Here is a 12,698-nt window from a genome sequence, read left to right as displayed (position 1 = left end):
TAATCTAGAGTGGGGAACGCGATCAAAGGCTTTGGCAAAGTCAATAAAGATACTATCAATCTGGAAACCATTGTCTATGTATGTGAATAGCTCGTTAGTGAATTCAATTAGTTGAGTCTCACAGGAAAGTTCTTTCCTAAAACCGTGTTGCTTCGGATAGAAGAAATTGTTAGCTTCTAAGTGCTGCACAATATTAGATGCTATCGCGTGCTCCAGTAATTTACATGGAATGCTTGTTAATGATATGGGTCGGTAATTACTTATCCTACTTTTATCGCCCGACTTAAAGATGGGAATGATTTTCCCGATTTTCCAGTCACATGGTAGTTCCCCTGTGGATAAGGATTGCTCAAAAATACGTGATAGAATGGGGGCTGTATATGTGGACGTATGCTTTAAAATTTTATTATTTATACGATCAACGCCGGCTGAGGTAGAGACCTTTAGTTTTTTAATTAGGGATGAGATGCCGGCGGCATCAATCTTTATTGGTGCCATATACCTGTAGTTTACGTCTGCAATTGCGGGAATGGTAGAGTAATCCTCGCGTGTAAACATCGAGGTGAAAAAATTATTAAAAGCAACTGAGGATTCTTCTGAAGTAGGTGCTCCGGTATTGTCTTGGAGTGAAATTCGGCTCGAGTCTTTTTGAGGGGAAATCACTGCCCAGAATTTTTTAGGGTTATATTGCATCATGGATTGCAGGTCGTGTGAAAAGAATTTGTGCTTAGCGCTACAAATGTTACAGCAGTAATGTTTTTCGGACTCTTTATGTTTTAACCACGCCACTGCGGTTCCTTGACGCTTAGCAATTCTGAACAGGCGTTTCTTTTTATTTTTTAGTGAGCGCAGCGCCCTGTGATACCATGGTTTAGAACTATTTACCCGGAAGTGAATTAGTGGAATATGAGCATGTGTAAGCTGCATTAGTGTTTCCTTAAAGAGCTTCCAGTTTTCCTCAACAGGTCGGGAAACAAAATTACGTATGAACGAGCTGTAGAAATTCTCTAAACCTATGTTGATGGCAGTGAAATCAGCCTTCTTATAATTAAATATGCGCTTAGGTGTTGTAGTGCGTTTGTATAATGGTAGTTCTATTGTGAGGTTAATGAGTAGATGATCACTAAAACCAGGCATCAAATAAACCGATGCAACTGTTTCAGGGATTGATGTGAAAATGAGGTCAAGAACATTATTGCCACGAGTGGGTTTCTGAATCATTTGCACTAGAGAAAAGTCTAGTGCAAGCGCTACGAAATCGTTGGAGTGTTGGCAGGGTGACGTTAGGTTAGCCCAGTCAATTTCTGGGTAATTAAAATCACCAAATAAAAATATGTTACCTTTAGGAAATTTCTTAGTAATTTCGCAAAGATTTTCATACAAATATGACGTGAACGTTTCTGTACTGTTTGGTGGTCGATAACATATTCCAAATACGTTCTTTGAATGCGAAGATGGAATGCAGACCCAGGTTATTTCAAGTGGACTTGAAATTTCAAGTGGAAAGGCAGTAATGTCTTTTTTTACGGCTATCAATACCCCGCCTCCCCTTCTTCCGTCTCTGTCTTTACGATAGATGCTGTAGTCAACTGATGGTTGTAGGACTTCGTCATCAGTGATATCGGAGTGGAGCCATGTTTCTGTGACTAGTAGAATATCACAATTGCTGTTTTCTAGATGCGAGCAAACTTCGACACGTTTTGGGAGTAAACTGCGCATATTCGTGAACGATATCGAAATCTGCGCTACATCATTATGGACACTTGCATTAGGAGGTGGATTACTATCAGATGAGTCTGCCGGCCTTCGAAACTGCTATCTAGATGATTTAATAACACTGTCAGTGTCAGCGCAGTACGTGAACACGGTATTCTCTATGCGCAGTTTATCGACGGCTAGCTTAAACGGCACATTTTTGGACTTCCCAAATTCTATTAACTTTCTTCTGGCTACTCGTGTTTGCAACGAAAAGTCTTCGCGCACAGCAAAATTTGTATTTTTGAACTTATAACTTTTTTCTATTACTCTTTGCTTATCCTTGAAGAAGGTGAATTTAGTAATAATCATTCTACATTTACCCACTTGATATTTGCCAAGACGATGCGCACGGTCGATTTGCGAAGATTCGATTGTAACACCAAGCTCTTTTGAACAAATATCAATGACTCTGCCTTCTGACGCTGACCATGTTTCATTGGAATCGTCGGGGATGCCAAAAAAGAGGAGATTACATCGCCTTAGCCGATTTTCCGTATCATCGCATCTTGATTCAATAGTCTTAATTTGCTGAGATATTGAATTAATAGCTTCAGGCGAGCGGAGTGGCAATGCACTTTGGCTTTTTTTCAGCGATGACGTGTCAACCTCAAGAACACTTATTCTTGAAGATAGCTGTTGCAGTTCCTCGTTGACAGATGCTTGCCAGTGCTTAAGTGCGTGTAAATCACTACGCATATCTGCCTGCCCGCTTTCAATCCTTGTTACGGTTTCCAAAACAGTTAACAATTCTTCTGTAGAAGGTCCCGGATTTGTCTCGACATCGCCAGATAGAAGCAGAGTCATTATTTTAACGCACATTGCTACGCAGCTGCTACAACGCTTAAACGAGTTAGAGAGCTCAGAGGGGCACAACACCAAGAATAGGCAACGGTTGCTACTCCGAACGGAAAAACAATCAAGGTATCTAACCTGAAACATGATTAAGGGTGAGTGCGCCATTCCTGCAGCGGTGTTGTGCCCCAGTGAAGTGCTCGCCGAGGAATCCTTATGTAGTCTGAGGCCACGATTGATAGCGGAAGCGGTAGATGTAGGTACAGGTTGCCAGCTATCGTGGGATGTCCGGCCAAAAAGCACTGGTGGCGTCCAATAGTTGAAAGGGTCCGGGAGAGGCCAGCTTGTTGATGCATCCGCAGTGCACGCAGTAGCAGTCACTGAAGCTGCCGGGCACGCAGCCACGGGCACAATCGTCAGCACGGCCACCTGAAACATGATTAAGGGTGAGTGCGCCATTCCTGCAGCGGTGTTGTGCCCCAAAAAAAACATGTGATCGAAACGGGATGAAATGTATGAAGGGCGAGTAATAAGATGATCCTTTAATAGTGGGTTGTGGTGATACAGCCTGTGAAAAAGACACAGTCTAAAACATTTATGGCGCAATGAAAGCTCCGGTAATGTAAGTGTGTTTTTCATGGAAGTAATGCTGGCGTAACGGGAATAGTTAGATAAGATGAAACGTGCTGCGCGATTCTGGATGGATTCTAGTGTGTTTATCAGTGTGATTTGATGGGGATCCCATACGGTGGATGCATATTCTAGCTTTGGTCGCACTAATGTTTTGTAGAGGGTAAGCTTTATCGGCATAGATGCAGCAGAGAAATTTCGACGCAAGTATCCAAGAACCCGGTTAGCGTTATTAGTGACGTGTTTGATGTGCGTATGCCATAATAAGTTACGTGAAATATGGACACCTAGGTATTTGTAAGAGTTGACGGATTCAAGAGAAGTATCGTGAAGTAAGTAAACACGCGTGTTGTCAGTGTTAGTGCGGCTTGATACATGCATTGTTTTACATTTATTAACGTTTAGTCGCATGAGCCATTTATCGCACCAGTTGGATGTGCTTCTAAGATCGTCTTGAAGCTTATCAGAATCAGTGTTGTTAGTTATTTTGCGATAAATGACGCAGTCATCTGCGAAAAGCCTGATAGATGAATGGGAAATGCATTTAGGAAGGTCGTTTGTGTAAATCAGGAAAAGCAGGGGTCCCAATACCGATCCCTGTGGTACACCCGATGTTACGGAAGTGCGAGAGGATGAACATTCATTAGCTGAAACGTACTGAGTTCAATTAGACAGAAAGCTTTTAATCCAGTTTAGTACATTAGGGTCAATGTTAAGCATGCTAAGTTTAAGAATGAGGAGATCATGTGAAACAGTGTCGAAAGCTTTTGCAAAGTCCAAAAACACGCAGTCTACATCGAAGCCCATATCAGTATGGGTAAATAGGTCATTAGTAAAACAAATGAGTTGCGTTTCACATGAAAACGTTTTCCTTAAACCGTGTTGTTCAGTCGAAAAGAAGAAATTAGACTCAAGGAAATCAATCAGATGAGAATGTATAATATGCTCCAATATTTTGCATGGTATACTTGTCAGTGATATAGGACGATGGTTATCGGGGGAATGAGTGTTACCTAATTTAGGGACCGGAACAACCTTGCCAACCTTCCAATCGCTTGGAATAACTGAGGAACCTAGAGACTGGGAAAAGAGCACCGAAAGCATAATGGAAGGATATGGTTCAGTAATTTTAAGCATTTTACAGTTAATTGAATCTTCACCTGATGAAGAAGATATTTTCAGGTTTTCAATCAACTTTTGTATGCCGACCCAATCAATATAAATGGAGTTCATTGGTAAATAGGAGCATTTAGTTACCGACGGTAGAGTGGCAGGAGCACATTTGTATTGCTTGAAGGTATTCAATTTCTGCCATTTTTCATAACAGCTGATTGTAAATTTTCCCACCAGGGATGCTTTTGTAGCGCATCGAAACGTAGTCGTTAGTTTTTGTTGTGAGCAAACATAAAATTGCGTTTTTCTGAAAATCACTGTTTTCAATTTTTTCGAACGTTGATGCACCTTTTCTGGAAAGCTATTCGACCGATTACGCTAAAATTTTCTGAGATTATACTGAAATTTCTTGCAAATAATCTCAACCTGAAACATTGAACAACGGCTTGAGTTATAATTCTGAAAAAAAATTATCGGAAAGTCTCTTTTATGTTAGGTGTCCAGTGAGGCCAATAATGTTTCTTGCGAGATGAATGTAGCAACCTAGGTTCGTAATAAAGGAGCTATTACGTAGAGTAACTGTGCAAAATTTTACGGTCCTAATGTTTTATGTTGACGAATTAGACAACAAAATCGGCGAGTCAGAGGTCAGGGCAGCCCTACAGAAACTTAATACCAAGTCGGCACCCGGAGTAGACGGGGTAACGAATAAAACGCTAAGGAACTTGGACGAGGAGTCTATAACTAAGTTAACAGAATATATTAAAAAATTCTGGGAGGCAGGGCAGATTCCGCAGCAATGGAAGACGGCAGAAATCGTGTTAATACCTAAACCGGGCAAGCGACTGCAGATTAAGAACTTGAGACCCATATGTCTCACTTCTTACGTGGAAAAACTCATGGAGCACGTGGTCCTAGCGAGGATAACCACCTACCTCGAGGACTGGGACGCGCTCCCACCCACGATGATAGGATTCAGGAGAAATCTCTCAGCGCAGGACGCTCTGTTACACTTAAAACATCAGGTTATAGAAGATTCGGGTAGATCGACGAAGGCAATTCTCGGGTTCGAGATAAAAAAAGACCTTCGATAAGGTAACACATGCAACGATACTAGATAGAGTAGGAGAACTACGACTGTGAAAGCGGACGTCCGATTACGTACGCAGTTTCCTAACGGGCAGAAGGGCAAAGACCACGATAGCGGACATAGTTTCGGAGGGGATCGAGATAGGCAGCGCAGGTACGCCATAGGGCTGGGTCTTATCACCGATGCTATTTAATCTGACGCTAATCGGGCTGCCTGCCCAGCTACTAGAAATCGAAGGACTCAATCATACCTTATACGCTGACGATATCACCCTATGGGTGAAGAACTGAATTGACGGGCAAATAGAAAAAACGCTTCAAACAGCGGTCGAAACAATGGAACAATATCTGGAGGGGACAGGGCTAACCTGCTTGTCGGAGAAATCGGAGCTGTTGCTGTACAGACCGACTCGCAGAGGTCGCAAACCAGGCGACTACTGGGAAGATCTCACCCATAGAGAGGAGATACACTTAAAGACGGCCGATGGGAAACCCATACCCAAGGTCGACAGGATCAGGGTATTGGGGCTCCTCATCGACGCCAAGGGCAACAACGGAGAAACCTTCAGAAGACTGGAGGGAACTGTAGCGTAAATCATTAGGAATAATCAGAAGGATAGCAAACAAACATAGAGGGATGAGAGAGGAAAACACGATCGGGTTGATACAGGCCTTCGTAATAAGTAGAATAGTATACGTAGCGTCGTACTTGAAATGGCAGGTCGCGGAAAAGATGAAACTACAATGCTCCATTCGTAAAATATACAAACTAGCATAGGGCTACCAATAAGCACCAGCACGGACAAGTTGCTGAAATTAGGCCTACACAACACGATAGACGAGCTCATTGAAGCGCAATGTACGGCACAATATGAAAGCCTCTCTAAGACTAGAGCAGGCAGACGCATCGTAGAGAGACTAGACATAGGTAACCACACATAGCACGGTGTCAAGTTGGACATCCCGAGAGAGACGAAGCAAACAATGCTAATACCTCCCATACCAAAGAACATGCACCCAGAACACAATAAGGACAGACGAGAGAACAGAGCGAAGCAAATACAGAAGAAATTCGGCAGCGACAAGGACGCAGTGTTCGTAAACGCGGCTCGTTACAGTCGCAGACGGGGCTTTACGGCAGCCGTAATCGATACGGAGAAACGGTGCAAGACGTAATATAATATTTGGGGTTTTACGTGCCAAAACCACTTTCTGATTATGAGGCACGCCGTAGTGGAGGACTCCGGAAATTTTGACCACCTGGGGCTCTTTAACGTGCACCTAAATCTAAGCACACGGGTGTTTTCGCATTTCGCCCCCATCGAAATGCGGCCGCCGTGGCCGGGATTCGATCCCGCGACCTCGTGCTCAGCAGCCCAACACCATAGCCACTGAGCAACCACGGCGGGTGGTGCAAGACGTGCGCGACGATACGCGCCACAAGTAACGAGATAGCGGAAGAAGTATCCATAGCGCTCGCAGTAGCTCAGACTAACGCAACCGTGATAGTCAGCGACTCTCAGACGGGAATAAGAAATTTTGCCTACGGCCGAATCTGCCCGGAGGCACTACGCATTCTTCAGGCAGGAGGCCAAAATTGCAAAAGAAAGATATACATCTTCTGGACAGCCGCTCACACCCTCGTGGAGGACGGCAACAAGGAGGCGGCACACGACGCGGCTCGAGGGCTTATGGAGCAAGCCGCAGTAGCAAGTGACGTCTCGGCACCCCACCAACTCCCTCCCCACCAACTCGCAGGGCACGCAATAAAGTTATTTTCTCCTCTGAGAAAAGGTACATTTACTGTTAGACCGCAGCCTAAAATTTCGTTCTCAAATACGAAAATAAAGTAGCAAAGGCTGCAGTGAAAAAAATTATACGAAGTGAGAGAGAGAGAGAGAGAAATAAACTTTATTGTGAGACCAGGCTTCTTGAGCCCAAAGGTGGGTGGCCTCCTCAATCCAGGTAGCCATGGCTCGCTGCCGCCGCCCGAGCCCTGGTTACCAACCGCAGCTGGCTGTCAGGGTCTTGTGTCACCAGCAGAGCCTCCCACTGGTCTTCCAATTCTTCTTCTGAATCCGCCTCTTTCTGCATGATATCGCCTGGTGGTGATGATGATGGTGGTACTTCTCGATTATTCCTGCATCCAAGTACCATATGGCGCAAGGTGTTGGGCGTGTCCGGCGGGCAGAACTTGCAGTCTCGCCCGTAGATGCCCGGGTACATGGCGTGCAGCAGTGTTCCGTGTGGGTAGGTTCCAGCCTGTAGTCTTCTCCAGGTTACCGCTTGGTCCCTACTCATCGTCTTATGCGCGGGCGGATAGCGACGCCTCTGCTTCCTGTAGTGCGCCAAGATATTCGAGTACTTCTTGGATATCCGTTCATCATCCTCGTCACAGTCGTTGGTACGTGTTCTCTGCGCGTCGGAGATTGCTCGGCGTGCATGATCTCGAGCCGCGGCGTGCGCCGCCTGGTTCCCCGTGAGAGACTCGTGTCCCGGCGTCCAGAGGATTTGTGCTGCGTCTATCTTGGTGTTGTTCAAGACCTGAAGTGCTGCCTTTCCAATCCTTCCGTTCATATACCTTCTGCATACTTCTTGCGAGTCCCTCACCACGGTAACCATGGCCTTCTTGCACGTTGCGATGGCCAGGGCTATGCCCACCTCTTCCGCTGTGCTCGCGTCCTTGGCACGTATGGATGTGGCTATAAGTTGTTCGCCCTTCTCGTCGACCACGCTAATTGCGAATCGCTCGTTTGTACTGTACTGTAAGTGAAGGCCAAAATAATTGTTATTGAACGCGCAAACTTTCGCAATAATATGTGAAACAGTTGTCAAGCTGTAAAGCTGAAACCAAGATGACTCATTTAACCTCCAATACCCCCTTAAAGGCGTTAGTAGAACCATGACAACGCTGAGCGCTAAATGAATTAAAGAGATGACGAGAAGTGCGGGTCGACGGGAAAAGGAGCATTCCATGCAAATGCGGAAATGTGTGTGGTATATCCTGTGAAGTAAACAGAGTAGGGCAATTCGACGTCGGTATGCTAGAGAAGAGAGACTGAGGGATCTCTTTATTTTATTTATGCTGTGCTTGTAGTCATAATTAGAACATATAAATCTTGCTGCGCGGTATTGGACCGCTTTTTTTAATAGCGTTAATGAAGTACATTTGATTTGGGTTAAAAATACACGCACCATATTCAGGCTTTGTGCATACATATGTTTATAGGCCAGTTGTCTAACAGAGGGTGTGTGACAAAGATAGATTCCTTCCGATGAATCTCAGCCACCACGACGCGTCTGCTGCAACTTTTATTATGTGTTCTTCCCAGGCTAGCCTTGCAGTAATTAATACTCCAAGGTAGCGGTATTCCTGTACTTGAGATACCGGTGCCAAGTGCAACGAGTATGTATAAATGGAGTTAAAAAGGTTGTCGAGACACATGCATGAATTTACATATCGAAACATTAAGCTTCGTCCTCCACTTTGAGCACCGGTTTTCAATTAGGTTTAAACCATTCTGCAGATGTACGCGATCTTGCTGATTATTGATGCGGCGAAGTACGCAGTCATCTGCGAATGGACTGATGGTTGATGAAATTCTGCTTGGTATGTCGTTGATGAATATTAAGAAAAGCAACGAGCCATGAACGGAGCCTTGTGGGACACCGGATGTTACTTTTATTGATGAAGAATACTGACCTCATGTAACAGTAAAGTGCACTCGGTCTGTTAAGGAACACTTTATCCACGATAAGATCAATGGGTCGAGACTGAGTGCTGAGAGTTTATTGATAAGTCGATTGTGAGCGACGCGATCAATTGCTTTCGATAAATCGATGTAAATAATCTCAGCCTGAAACAATGAATCTGATGTGCAGGTCAGTAGTAAATTCAGAAATTTGCGTTTCACAGGATAGTCAAGGAACAAAGCAATGTTGTTTTGGATAGAAAAAAAAATTAGTTATCACCGAGGTGTGGTGCTATGTGTGAATATATAGTATGCTCCAGAAACTTGCAGGCTATACTAGTTACTGAAACGGGACGATAGTTAGAAGGGTCGCATTGATTTCCTGTCTTGAACTCTGGTACAACCTTCGCAGTCATCCAGTACTTTGGAACAGAACGGTCAGAGATAGACTGCGTAAATATTACATGTAGGATGCGACTAGAAATCGCATTGGTAACGTTTATAATTTTGGCAGGTATATTGTCATGGCCGGGACCACATGATATTTTAAGTATGTTGATTATATCAAATATACCAGTGGAAGTGACAGTGACATGAGGAATCTGGGTAAATCCCGATCTGGGCACTACAGGGGGACCACCATTTCGCTCGCGAGTAAAAATGACGTGAAGTGCATGAAGTTGTGCTGTTTAATTTGACAAACTTTGAAACTGCAATCGGTAGATACCATTGCGCGGCTACCTCGTTTCTTCGAAGCGGTTTCCGCCCACGAATAAAAAAAAGTTCGGCAGCATGTTACACTGTGTAATACTTGAAGACGAAAGCCTGCTGCACTCTTGATAATGCAATGTCATACTATCGGGAACTAGACTTGCAAGACATGACGAGCCGCAGTGTGAAGTACACGTGCGGCGCTTTTAGGTCGACTTCTTCAACGACACATGGGAGCACTTAATGCAGTACCTAAAGTTGCAGCATGCTTGTCGCCAGTAAGTGTTACAAATGAGTAGCACAAGCCGAACACCATTACGTTGTGTTCGGCAGGGGAACGCAGCACTCGTGGTCGAACGCCTTGCTCCGACCGCTTCGCACGTGGCACGTCGTTTCTCACTTGGCGAGCCGGAGCGTATATTCCAGAGGCCTGCGAAGCAATCCGCCAGGCTTCGGGCGAGCGTACTTCATCGCCGTCCCTCTCGCTTCGCAGTCGACTGTTGGCACAAGCGCCGCCGCGTCACGTCAGCGACGCAACACCTGTTTGTCGGCGCGCGCTGCTCGTTCCCTCTCCACACGCCACTCGCCCAGAGAAAGTCGAGCGTGTTCTTGTACCGCCTTTAGCGCCTGCCGTGTTTCGCTCAAGGACAACGCGCAGCGAGCCACTTAAGACTTTCGCCTTACTTGCTCCGGTTAGTAATAACAGCATACCGTACGGTGTTAATCACACTTGACCAATGGCCAAGTGATCGACTGCGGACAGGGCGAGCGTCCGAAGCCGTAGTAGATGCTGGGTTATAGATCTGTTTGTTCTTATAGCGCACGGTTCAAGCATGCGGCATGACCATGCGAAGTCGTACGGCGCCATTAGCCAATGTTTTCTTTTTTGTGTGTGCGTGTGTATTTTGCGAAAGAAGAGGATGAGAACTGTTTCTTGTTCAGGCTTGTTCGCCCTGTCTTCTACGGCGCACTTGTGTCCTCACAAATAGCCATAGGATTCTTCTTCTGCGATACCCTTATGGTATTACTGCTTTACAGGGCATCAAGGCAATGTCGAGCGCAAAGCTTACATTTATCGTGCTGGAAAAGGTAACAGAAGTCTTCTGACATTATAGGCTGATAAAGAGTTTGGCGGGCATAATGGGCAATATGTGAATGACGCCCAGTCATCCGAAAGTGCCATGACGCATCTGGCAAGGTGCACGAACCGGAAACTGTGGAAAAGGAAGTGCTTTGTGGTCTCCTCACATCTGCAGCTAGCCAACGTAGGAAACTCAGCAAATACAATGTGCAAATCAGTACAAGTTAAAAAATTCCACCCGAACTAGCAGTCAACACAGCAGTTTTCTGTTCCATCACTATATATTTGACAATAAGTGCACTCGTGATCTTGGACGCAGACCGTGTTCTTCCAGACTACAGAGTGGAGGCTTCTGTGCAGCATTTGAGAGAGACGACCTGATAACACAATCAAGATGGTGAAGCTCCCTTACACTGACTACCCATCATATTGGCATAACGAGTGTACGCACTCGAGCATGGGCAAAATTGCTAGATGCGGGTTGGCATATTGAATTTCAAGGCACCGTGGTGCAATGATTGTTTTACATCGAAGCTGTATATGGCTAGTCGATTCGTCCGTCCGTCTGTCGGTCGCCTGTACGCCGAACACTCCTCCGGCGCAACCCCATGCGCATGAGTGAAAAAAAAAAAAAAACAGAGAGGAAGAGCGGCGCGCGAAATACCAACACCACCTAAATAGCACAAGGCCTGCTTACTCCGATCCCTGACGTCACGATCATCATCATCATCAGCCTGGTTACGCCCACTGCAGGGCAAAGGCCTCTCCCATACTTCTCCAACAACCCCGGTCATGTACTAATTGTGGCCATGCCGTCCCTGCAAATTTCTTAATCTCATCCGCCCACCTAACTTTCTGCCGCCCCCTGCTACGCTTCCCTTCCCTTGGGATCCAGTCCGTAACCCTTAATGACCATCGGTTATCTTCCCTCCTCATTACATGTCCTACCCATACCCATTTCTTTTTCTTGATTTCAACTAAGATGTCATTAACTCGCGTTTGTTCCCTCACCCAATCTGCTCTTTTCTTATCCCTTAACGTTACACCTATCATTCTTTCCATAGCTCGTTGTGTCGTCCTCAATTTGAGTAGAACCCTTTTCGTAAGCCTCCAGGTTTCTGCCCCGTAGGTGAGTACTGGCAAGACACAGCTATTATATACTTTTCTCTTGAGGGATAACGGCAACCTGCTGTTCATGATTTGGGAATGCCTGCCAAACGCACTCCAGCCCATTCTTATTCTTCTGATTATTTCCGTCTCATGATCCGGATCCGCCGTCACTACCTGCCCTAAGTAGATGTATTCCCTTACGAGTTCCAGTTCCTCGCTGCCTATTGTAAATTGCTGTTCTCTCCCGAGACTGTTAAGCATTACTTTAGTTTTCTGCATATTAATTTTTAGACCCACTCTTCTGCTTTGCCTCTCCAGGTCAGTGAGCATGCATTGCAATTGGTCCCCTGAGTTACTAAGCAAGGCAATATCATCAGCGAATCGCAAGTTACTAAGGTATTCTCCATTAACTTTTATCCCCAATTCTTCCCAATCCAGGTCTCTGAATACCTCCTGTAAACACGCTGTGAATAGCATTGGAGATATCGTATCTCCCTGCCTGACGCCTTTCTTTATTGGGATTTTGTTGCTGGCTTTATGGAGGACTACGGTGGCTGTGGAGCCGCTATAGATATCTTCCAGTATTTTTACATATGGCTCATCTACACCCTGATTCCGTAATGCCTCCATGACTGCTGAGGTTTCGACTGAATCAAACGCTTTCTCGTAATCAATGAAAGCTATATACAACGGTTGCTTATATTCTGCACATTTCTCTATCA

The sequence above is a fragment of the Dermacentor variabilis genome, chromosome 2 (assembly GCF_050947875.1).
Source record: "Dermacentor variabilis isolate Ectoservices chromosome 2, ASM5094787v1, whole genome shotgun sequence".
Lineage (NCBI taxonomy): Eukaryota > Metazoa > Arthropoda > Arachnida > Ixodida > Ixodidae > Dermacentor > Dermacentor variabilis.
The sequence above is the reverse complement of the archived record's forward strand: the minus strand, read 5'-3'. Positions refer to the sequence as shown.